Here is an 11263-nt window from a genome sequence, read left to right as displayed (position 1 = left end):
TTGCCTGTTTGTACAGCCTGGAGCAGCAGAAGTGCTGTTGCAGCTGCTGAGGGCTCAACTGAGTGCAATAGACCCATGAAAAGCCTGAGGAGCTCCTCCAGGCTGAACTCTACAGTGTTGGTAGTAGCAACAGTACAGGGAACAGATGGGCCAGCTGGTCTTCAGAAACTACAGTCGCACTCTAAACTACGGCACGGGTATGCTTCCTAGTGTGCCGGGAGTCAGAAGTCATTATCAGCTTAGTGCTTATTTTGGTTATTGCAGCAGTGTGTTGTTGAGACTTCTGTAGCCTGGTGACAAGTTACAACATAAAGAATTCCTTTCACAAAACCCGTGATCCCGTGGTGTCCTCAGTCCATCGCTGGAAGGCAGCCAGCACCATCAGGCAGCGCTACAGCTTTGTCATTTCTGTAAAGCATCCATAAAACATGCACCTTATTAAGTGCTTGGAAACTAATCCTAGTTTAAATTTAAATTGATTGTTGAACAAAGAAGCAGCAATTTGCTGTTGGGGACTGTTTTATTTTCTTTTCACCATAGGAAGATGGGGGTAGGAAAACATTCACCCAAGTTGTAACCAAGTAAATGAAATGCATTCAATTAGCTAATGGAGTGTCTCACAAAAGCTTGCACTATTAGAAAATTAAATTAGTTCTTCCTAATATGCTGAGATTCTTTAAGCCATTAACACTTTTTTTTTTTTTTTAGAAACTGAAATATTCAGGGGATTAGTTTTCACTCAAGGCTTTTTGCTTTCTCTACCATACCTTTCAGTCCCGATTCTCTTCAGTCCTATAATCAGTGCTAATTTGTGAAAAGCCTTTCTAAGCTAAATAACTCTGGTGCAGCTCATGAGTACAAAGAACATATTTCAGATTTTTTCTAATAGAACAGGGTGTTCTCAGAGGTCAGTTTCACAAGCTATTATATGATTTAGTACCGCTGGTTACAGAAGACTAGACTCAAGCATGTTCACTGGTGGCTTCTTAAGACTTTTTACAGCAAAACAACTGAAAATGTAAGTATTTTGAATTTGTGGTTCTGCCCTTGCAATGTTATTCTGGATGAGCCCCATCCAGCTTACGTTCGATTATTTAACAGCAGTATGGGGGCAGCTACACAGTGGCCAGACATACCTCCTTGGTGCACTACCACAGCGGTGTACTCCGTGTGGTGTGGTGGCAGAGACTTTCCATTCCCTTCATGCTGTCCTGGTTCAGGTGCTGCAGGGTCTGTGGTTAGGAAATGCAGAACAAGATCAGTCATGACTTCATAACCCCACCTAGACCTTGCTGAAGAGACAGCAGGGGCAGGGACAAGGAGTTTTCCTGTGAGTACATACCTATTAGTACACATACTTTCAGAGTGTCCTCCTTCCTCTTTACAAGTGTATCTGATCTCACCCAAATCACGAGGTGGAGGGTTCAAGGTGCCCCCCAGCTGAGCTAAAGCTGAGGCTGGAGGAAAGATCAGTGCCCCGTTCTGCCTGTTCTCAGTGGAGAGGAACCAATCTGTCCCATGGAAAAACCCAGAGTATGCGTTACAGATAGCTTAACAGTAGAAAGCACAAAGATCCTGGGCAGGAGGGTCAGGTTTGAAAGAGAGTCAGCTACAGACATAAAGGCACTTTTCAACAAAAGTATTTCTTTTCCAGGCAAGCAAAAGAGTCAGGTACATATGGAGATCCATTATATTGATAGTCATGTGCTTAAAACTGAGCGCTTTGCTGGATGAGATCTGACATGCCCTTATGTAAGCAAATTATTTTTATCTGCTTCTAGCCTAATAGAGACTTGAATATTTTGAGAACTCATAGGTCTCATTGCTATGGAAACTAACTCCGTATCTTTAGGTCAGTCTTGTTATTTCTGATTTGCAGAGTTCACATCTAACCTTAAAAAAATAAAAATTAAGAAAAAAAAACAAAGAAAAAGAAAAAAAAAGGAAAGAAAGAAGGAAAGAAAGGTGTATTTGCTCTTTCAGTCCCACTGCCAACTATGCTTTGTCTCACTTCTGCAGTCAAAAGCAGAGTCCAACACACATTGCAATAGCAGCAGTCCAAAGCCAGGTTACTGGTTTAAATGAGACAATGAGAAGTGAGGGGAGTTATACAGATAGTACTGACAATCAACATAGGAGCATCAGCAGGCAAGCCAGCCTCATCCGGGGATAGACCACCCCACAGGGAAAGTCGGCCTCATACAGCTGTCCTCTTGTTTCTCTCTTGATTGGGTGAGTGAGCCAAAATGCTCACCAATGCTCTAAATGTGAACAACTCTTTTCTGATCCATGGATTGACAAGTGGAAGGATTTACCACTGCACGGACACGGAGCACTGCTGCCACAGGGGTGACGGATCTGGTACCATCTCAGTAAAACAGACTGGCCTCATCTTATGTCAGGACATCTGCCTTATTGCAAAATTTGGGTTTTTTCCTCTCCCTCCCAACTTTTCTCCTTCTCCACATCTTCAGTGGATCAGTGACATTCCCAGGATAATACGAGAGAGGCAGACATCCCTGTAAGGAAACTGGTTGACACACCTCGGTTTCTTCATAGCACTGATAGAGCTATGAGGTAACTGCATTTCTTTGGTATGCTTTTTCTCAGTCACTTTGTATATTGGAAGAAAAAACTTTAACTTTTTCAGAGGCAGTTCAAGGACCAATAGCAGTCTGTAGTTCCTGGCCTCCAAAGACTTTAGTGCATAATTAAAGTCACAGAGACTTCAGGTCCAGAATTTCTTTAAATTACTGGAATTTTACTGCTTTAGTAACAGAAGAAGTTTTTCTGTTTTTCTTATCCTAACAAAAAGTTGTCTTTTCACTGACAGAAAGGCTGTTTACCCCCCCCCAAAAAAAAAAAGAATTATTTAAGTTGTGATATGTACCTACACTTTTGCTCAGAAAATGTAGTACTGTACAGGATGTATTGTAAATTCTACTGCAAAAATATAGTCTTTTGGCACAAACGGTAAATCTACCAGGAAGGCAGTGCCTGCCAGTAAAAAGGAAACATTTTCCTTCAAAATGCTAACACCTATTTTTTTTCCCCAGAAAATTAAGCTTGTATTCCTATTAAACTGGTGCAGCTCCTTTTTCTGGATGTTTCCCGCAATGAGTGAAATCACTATCTCGCTGTGCTCCCTTTTTATGCAATCCAAATGTTAAATATATAAGATCATAGTCGAGCACTGAAACTTTTGGAGATTGAGGATTATGTAATAGTGGAAAATGAGGAGAAGAAAGCGTCTTTTAAAAGTGGAAGGGAATTCAGCTTCAACCGACTGGAAAAATCCTTAATTCTTCTGTGTGGCAGTGACACACTCTCTGCTCTCTGGCATATTACCCCATAAAGGAATGCAACATGAACCAGTAGCTAAACTAGGACAGATGTTGCTGGAAATATTTAAAAGACGTTTACTTTATAGTATTAGTGATCAAATATGCAATGTTCTTGGATATGTCATCCTCATGACTTCCCACAAGACACAATATTTCCCTTGCTGGAAAAAAGCAAATAATTAAGTTGTAGTCAGCTTTTAGTAACTGAGATATTTTGGACTGGTGATGTTGGTGCTTAAATATCCACCATCACCACCATCCCACAGGCAAACCACTTCTCCGGGCTTGCTCCCCTTATTTCCTCAACACCGTAAAAATGCTTCCCCCAACTCCCAGTCATGCTTTCTCAGCCCAGCACTGGTATTTTTCCCAGTGATTTTCCAATGAAGAACTTCCATACGCAGCTCCTTGGAGCAAGCTGTCCCTTCCTCCCACAGCCACCACTCAGAATAACTTGTTTCTTACTGTCATTTACTGGGTGAGTCTCACTGGGCTTAAGAAGTTAAAAGGGACTTTCCTGAGTGGGGTGTGGAACCGACCAACACAGAGTTTTCCTTCACAAATGTTTCAGCCACTACAGTAAAACTGCTGGAACCTTGTCTGAGGGCATGCTTGTAGTGATACATATATAAAATAAAACTAAAAATCACTGCGGTTAATATGCCCCTGTAAAGTTAAAGCTGATTTAAGACTTCCTACAGTCAAAGTTGCCTTAATATAATGACCTTTAACTAATCAGCTGTCAGTTGGCTGTGGAATGTACCCAAATCCTCTTTAATAGAAATAAAAATAGTGACCAGCTGCAAACAAAGGGATATGTGAACTCTGCCTTCTTTTTTTTTTACTCTCTCAAACCTCCCACCCCTTCAGAACCAAAACAGACCCTACTGCACTAAAGCACAGCCAGCATAGAAGAATCCTAGAATACTTTAGGCTGGAAAAGATCCTTAAAATCCTCCAGTCCAACCGCTAACCTACCACTGCCAAGTCCACCACTAAACCACGTCCCTAAGTGCCATATCTACATGTCTTTTAAATACCCCCAAGGTTGGTGACTCAAACACTTCACCGGCCAGCCTGTTCCAGTGCTTGACAACTCTTTACATGAAGAAATTTTCCTAACATCCAAACTAAACCTCCCCTGGCACAACTTGAGGTCATTTCCTCTTGTCCTATCGCTTGCTATCTGAGAGAAGAGACTGACCGTCACCTCACTATAACCTCCTTCCAGGTAGCTGCCGAGAGTGGTAAGTTCTCCCCTCAGCCTATTTTCTCCAGACTAAACAACCCCAGTTCCCTCAGCCATTCCTCATCAGACTTGTGCTCCAGACCCCTCATCAGTTTCATTGCCCTTTTCTGGACACACTCCAGCACCTCAATGTGTCTCTTCTAGTGAGGGGCCCAGAACTGAACACAGGATTCGACGTGCAGCCTCACCAGTGCCCAGTACAGCCGGATGATCACTGCCCTGGTCCTGCTGGCCACACTATTGCTAATACAAGCCAGGATGCCACTGGCCTTCTTGCCTGCCTGGGCCCAATCTGGCTCATGTTCAGCTGCTATTGAACAACACTCCCAACTCCTGTTCCATCAGGCAGATTTCCAGCCACTCTTCCCCCAGCCTGTACCATTGCATGGGGTTGTTGTGACCAAGGTACAGGATGCAGCACTGACCCTTGCTGAACCTCCTACAGCTGGCCTTTACCCATCAAACCAGCCTGCCCAGATCTCCCTGTAGAACCTTCCTGCCCTCAAACAGATCAGCACTCCTGCTCAACTTGGTGTCATCTGCAAACTTACGGGGGATGCACTCGATCCCCTTGTCCCAGTCACTGATAAAGACATTAAACAGAACCGGCCCCAGTACTGAGCCCTGGTGAACACCACTTGTGACCAGCCGCCAGCTGGATTTAACTCCATCCACCATCACTCAGCCAGACTTTTACCCAGTGAACAGTACACCCATCCAAGCCATGAGCAGCCACTTTCTCCAGGAGAATGCTGTGGGAAACGCTGTCAAAGGCTTTACTAAAGTCTAGGTAAGAGAACACCCACAGCCTTTCCCTCACCCACTAAGCAGGTCACCTTGTCAAGGACATAAGGTTAGACAAGCAGTTCGTGTCTTTCATAAGCCCATGCTGACTGAGTCTGATCACCTGGCTGTTCTGTATGTGCTGCAAACCTTTCTTCATGGTCTCCTTACTGCTTCCCCCCACTGCCCACCCTGTGCTTCATCACTTGCCTGACACAAGCATCATCCTGGTTGCTCCTAGAGAACTGTGGCTTCTTCAGTTCCTCTGAATAGCCACAGCCATGTCTCCCTGGGGAAGCTGGATCAAATCCCTTTTTTTGTAAGGAATAATGACACACACCACATTCTTGAAGCCAAGAAAGCAAAAAATTATCTTCCCCATTTCATCCTTATCACATAGCCCCAAGTTATTGAACGATTCTTTGGTTTCTCAGCTTCCATCTACCCTCATTTTGGTTCCCTACCCATTGCTCAATCACCTCCAGCTGCTGGGCCACCAGAGCTGGTGCTGCAGAGCAAGAGTGTCATGTGGGGCTGTGGCTGCAGGGAGGGGAAGTTCATGGGCCACAGCTGGACCTCGTGAGTTTACTGCATGAGGGAATCACCCTTTGTCACAGCAATCGGTTTTGTTCCTCAGTTCCTCAACCTTCTTCCTCTTTTTCCTCCCACTTTTGGTCTGCTTTCCCACACTGGCATGAAACTGGAGTAGCCAGAAAGACAGCTGCTCACATTTCCCGGCTACCTCTCCTGCACATCCATCTTTTATGGGGATTGAACATTTTTGCCTTGTTGTGGGGTATTTTGGGCCCTCAGTGATGGCTGGTGAAGCAGGCTTGCTTTTAGAAGAGCTAAAGCTCTTCTTGCTGAGGTGGGAAGGTAAAATACTGGGGAGAGCTCTGTACACTGGCCAAGCAGCAAACCTTCCATAGGCTCCTACTTTTTAAATGCTCCTCTGCTAAATAGGTTGCTTTTAGATCATTTACAGAATGTTTCCCTGCCCTGAGGCTGTGGTATGGTCATACATTATTTTTCTCATCAGCCTGAGGGCACAGAAATTGATACAGCTCTTACACCACTGCAATACCATTGCCTTCAGGGGAATTACTTCCCATTAGAGCAGGTGAAATCAGAATGAATAAGTATGCCATTTCTCTGCTATTCACCGTTAGTGCTATAAAGCCTGCTGAAGTAGTCAGAGGAAACGGGAGATGGACTCTTGCTTTGCTCTTGTTTGGCACTGTTCTCAAGGGTATGACAGGATAAACTGTTCAGATACACCTAAAGAGCAACATAAGAACTTTTATGCGTATACTGCTTTCTGACACAGATCTCACTGGCGCATAAATCAGCACCTGCTTGCTTCTCCATGCAGTAGACCAGCTGTGGCAAACTGGCTGTGAGATGGACAGTGCAGGGCATCCTCTTCCTCACTGGGGACCACAAATGTTCTGACAGAGAGGAGAGGGGCCTGTAACAGAATAATTATCTGCTAGTTATTGCTACTATCATTTTGGAAATCCTTTTTTTTATTTTCTCTAGCTTTTTCTGCTGGGAATCAAAGCATTCAAGTCTTTCAGTCACCCACAGAGGGCTTTCATCTTCATCCTCATCAATGGGAAAACCCTGACACCCAGAAACCTTAAATTATTTGTCCTTTGTTATAAATGTGGTGAAGCTAGAGATAGTTCCTGGTTCCGCTTGAATATGTTTAACCACAACACCATCCTCCTTCCTTATTCCTTCCTCAACGTTCAATTTAGATGCAGACATAAGAAGGCAACAAATCAAAAGAAAACCTCAGGCCCAGATCCACCGTGAGTCAGCCACACAAAGCTGCCAAACTGTATCCAACCATCACACAGTTGCTTGTTGTAGGAAATGCTGGCAGTTGCCTCGCTATGCAGAGGTCAGTTATGACTGCATGCTCCCCGGATGGGCTGTGAGTTATTCTGGAAAAGGAAGAGAAAGGGTCTGTCAAAGCCAGGCACATTCTGGAGACACATCCTCATAAGCAGGCCCAGGAACCACCAACCCAAGCTATGTCCTAAGTGGATCTGAAGTCATAAACACCTTGGGGAGCCCCTGCTGTGTCCGTCTGGCTTTCAGTTTCCCTCTGCATGTACTAAGGGAATGATTACCTCAGTTTTTTAATCCAGAAGTTACTAATGACAGTCCTTATCCTCCCAGTGTTTGTTAATGTATTTTTCCTGGTATATTCCTTTTATGTAAGAAGGAATAACAAACGTCTCAATTATTAACATCTCACAGTTCTTTGTAATGAAGAGGTCATGTACATTCTCAGCAGCTTCTCCCTCCATGGATTCAAGCAAGGCTAGTGATAAGGCTATGGTGATACTCTTCTGAGATCTCCCTATGTATTTAGCTATATCTATCAAAGTGAGCGGCAGCAAAATAGTCTAAAACACAGACATGTTCAGAGGTGAAGGTGGTAGTTCCAGCTCGTAGCTGTCATGTCTCACTGTACATGGTGCTGTTCCCAATGGAGAAGTTAGTTTTCCTACCTTCACACTGTCAGCTGCACACTGATTAAATCTGGAAGGTTTTCTTTATGTACCAGACCTTGAATATATTATTGTTTTAAGAGATAAACTACAATTATTTCCTTGTCTGTGCCCCCTTGCTGATACCTTCTCAATGATGAACATATCTGCTATTTCTTTCCAAAATACATAGATTTTCTCTACCCTTCTCCCTCCCCTCCTCCAAGTTAGAAATGTCAGGAATTACAATTGCTGACACTGTGCTTGCTGCAGGAGTACTGGGAAGTGGGGCTTTGGTATAGGCAGAAATTTGACCTGCCGTTTTCTCAGCTGAGGGAAAGAGGATGTTGTCCCTTGCATAAAGGGGCTTCACAAAGAACTCACATAACCTGTTCAGCCGCTGCTGGTCTGTAGTTAGAGTTAAAATCACAAGCAAATGAGTAAGGATTTGCTTGGCTTGACTAGATGTTTCTACTTTAAAGGAAAAAAATGGAAACACTGCAGTTCGAGTTTCTCTCATTTCTCATGTCACTAACTCATGGCTTCAGGCTACCCTGCAGCAAAACTGGAAGTTGCCATCTAATATTTGCAGCAACTGATTTGCTCAGGCTACAAAAAAAAATCCTTTCACAGGTTTGCAGAGGAGAATAAAGTCAAAATCAGCTCAGTCCCTTTGTTCCCACTGCTGTTTTCACTGTTGCAAAAGGCAGTTCAATTTCACATAATCACAACAGCAAGCAGCTATAACAAAATACATTAAAACCACATTTGCTCAATAGAAGAATGCCATTTCACAAAAGGTCATGCTTTCAGTTTTGAGGAGGCTGCTAGTCACAAGCAAAATGCCAATATATCATATCACAAAGCATTGACTTCTCTGTTCCCTAGTTGCCTTTGCTATAAAAATGAGAAAAATCATATTTACCTACCTTCTCAGGTGATGAAATATTTGGTCATAAACTAAAAATACATACTACTGAATATTTATAACGAGGCACATGTGAAATAAGACATACAGTTCCATAAAGTGGATAACATATGGGAAATGCACTGTTAAGAGTCTTGCTGTGAAAAACAGTAATCTTGGAAAAAACAGGAACTATGGGGTTTAGCAGTTTACATAATTGTGCAAGTGTTCCACAGCATTTATTTAGAAGACAGCTACTTGATACTAAATTTTAAATACTTAAAGACAAACTGCCATTTCAGGGAGTTTCTCCTCTCCACCTAAATGACTGCAGTCATAGCAGTCAATCCAGCGATGCTGTGAAGGATACTGCCATAGATACACACCACTTTGGCATTATCTCATCCATAGCTCTGAAGTGCTATTTCCTATCATTTTAGTCTGCATCCTGTAAAGTTTCCAGCATCTTTGAAAGGTGATTTTTATGTTAGAGGAAAATTCACTTTTAACTCAGGGCTAAATTTATTACATTATTTAATCTGCAACCTCCTTTTGAATAGCAAAGCCTCAGTCTTTGTCCATTTGTCTCTTGGACACTTAGTTAATGGAAGAGGAAAATTTTGCTGATTGTATTGGCTAAATTTTGTCTTTTTAAAATGTTGTCCAATTAAAAAGATGAATACTCATCAGCCCAGATAGATGGGGAGAAATATAGTACTGCCTATTTTACCCATTCTTTCTTTGTCTGAAATGATATTCTAAAGTAAGTCAGGTTTTGGTATGTCAGGTGTCACAGGCAGAAGCACCTGTAATTATTATTCCTTTTTAAGGAACTATTTTTTTTGCAGTTTATGTATTTTCCATAGAAACCAACCAATTAAAATGGCTGATGGTGAATGGGCTGTCTCTTTTTTTTCTAAAGATTCAGCTATAATGGGAATGAAAAAGTACATTGCTTTCCTCTTATTATAAAAAACAAATAAGAGGAATGGGTTTCGTTAGTTCTTACACCTAGTAATTCCAGAAAGGACACTTGAAATTCCTCAAGTTTGCCAACTGACGAGTTCTGCAGTTTCCACCTGACCAAGCCTTACAGGTTGGGGCGAGCAGTTCATCATGCTCAGAAGCAATCTATAAGAATTTGTCAGCTACTTTCAGTGAATATCCCCAGCACTGCATGTGCTACGTGCCTTTTGAAAGGAGAAAAGACAGAAAAGATAAGAAGGTATGAAAATAACATGAAGTAAGAGAAGTTGGCTATGAAGATGGGGAAAAGGTAAGAGCAGAGGATCCCAAAACCAACAAGAAGAGCAGAAGATGGGGAGAAGTCAGCAAGCCACAAGGAGACAAAGGCAGAGATGGGAGCTGAAGAAGTCTTTAGTCAGTCCTTTCACACTTTGTTTCAGAATTTGACAATGAACAGGTAACTCTTAGGCCTCAACATACCTCTGCTGTCTAGCAAACAGCTACAAAACCCAGTGGAGAAAACCATGAGTGCTCATTCCCCTCACGTCCTACCTTTCAATGTTGCCATCTGCAACACTGAATTTCTTTTTTTTCAATGTAATAAAAAATCCGAACAGTAGCAGCATTAAAAGAGAATCAGATTTGACTGTTGGCCAAAGCACAGGAGGAATGCAAATAACCAACAAAAAGTCGACAACCTAGAAATTCTGGTCCCCTTACAGAATAACCGCAGTGTGGATATAAAATCTTCCTCGTATCAGTTACATACAGACTTTTTTGCCTATATAAATCTTAAACACCAATTATCCATGAAACTTAAACCTATCATAATTGGTGCTCTCTTACTCAAGGCAAGTTCTCAGGGAAAATTAGTGCTCAAATTGGCAAAATGTTCAAATACAAGCACTGATTATAACTCTGTTATTGAGATGAGCTTTTAGATGGCATATGACACATCCAGATTGGTTCAGTAAGAAAACAGGTTCAGGGTTGGATAGTAGCTGAGATTTTTTTTTTTTTTTTTTTTTTGGTTTTATGGCTAAGGATAGCCAGATGGATAAGGATTTTATTATAGGTATTGGCAAGTTAATGCTGCTGAAATCCTGACACATGACGTGTTGACTCAAAGTTGGAACATCAGATTTTCATCTACATCAAACTCAAGCAATTTTTGTGAGGCTGCAGCCTGGGTGCGCCACCGCAGCGTGTGCATTGCCTATCTCAGAGGAAGAAAACCCACAAACATTGGGGATCTTTCTGCCTGAAGTGATAAAGGTGAATGAAGAGCATCCACCACAGGAGAAGAGTCAGAATCCGTGACAGCTTTGGCGTGCACACACGTATGCTAAGCTCTGCTCATCTGCACGCCCTGCTCACGGGCAGGTCACAGAGCACTCTGCCCTTTCTGCATCATCCAGCCTGCAAAACTAGATTTTACTGTCAGTGCTCTTCTGCCTTCCAGCCCAGCCTCCTGACCAGGGAGAAGCACTCCAGTAATCCCTGAACCTTGTAC

At 42.6% G+C, this 11263-nt stretch overlaps 1 long non-coding RNA gene across 1 annotated transcript; it reads right to left on the bottom strand.

Moving 5' to 3' along the window:
* Positions 1-621: 621 nt before the first annotated feature.
* Positions 622-7344, bottom strand: LOC134158698 (uncharacterized). Its single transcript, XR_009962879.1, has 3 exons — positions 7173-7344; positions 1343-1511; positions 622-1232 (listed from the first exon to the last, which is right to left on the bottom strand). It is a non-coding gene; the product is annotated as an uncharacterized LOC134158698 (long non-coding RNA).
* Positions 7345-11263: the final 3919 nt, after the last annotated feature.

Source organism: Pezoporus occidentalis, unplaced genomic scaffold (genome assembly GCF_034315485.1).
Source record: "Pezoporus occidentalis ecotype Australia unplaced genomic scaffold, CSIRO_AGI_Poc_V1 ctg1, whole genome shotgun sequence".
NCBI classification, from domain to species: Eukaryota; Metazoa; Chordata; class Aves; order Psittaciformes; family Psittacidae; genus Pezoporus; species Pezoporus occidentalis.
This window is presented reverse-complemented; position numbering and strand designations above follow the sequence as displayed.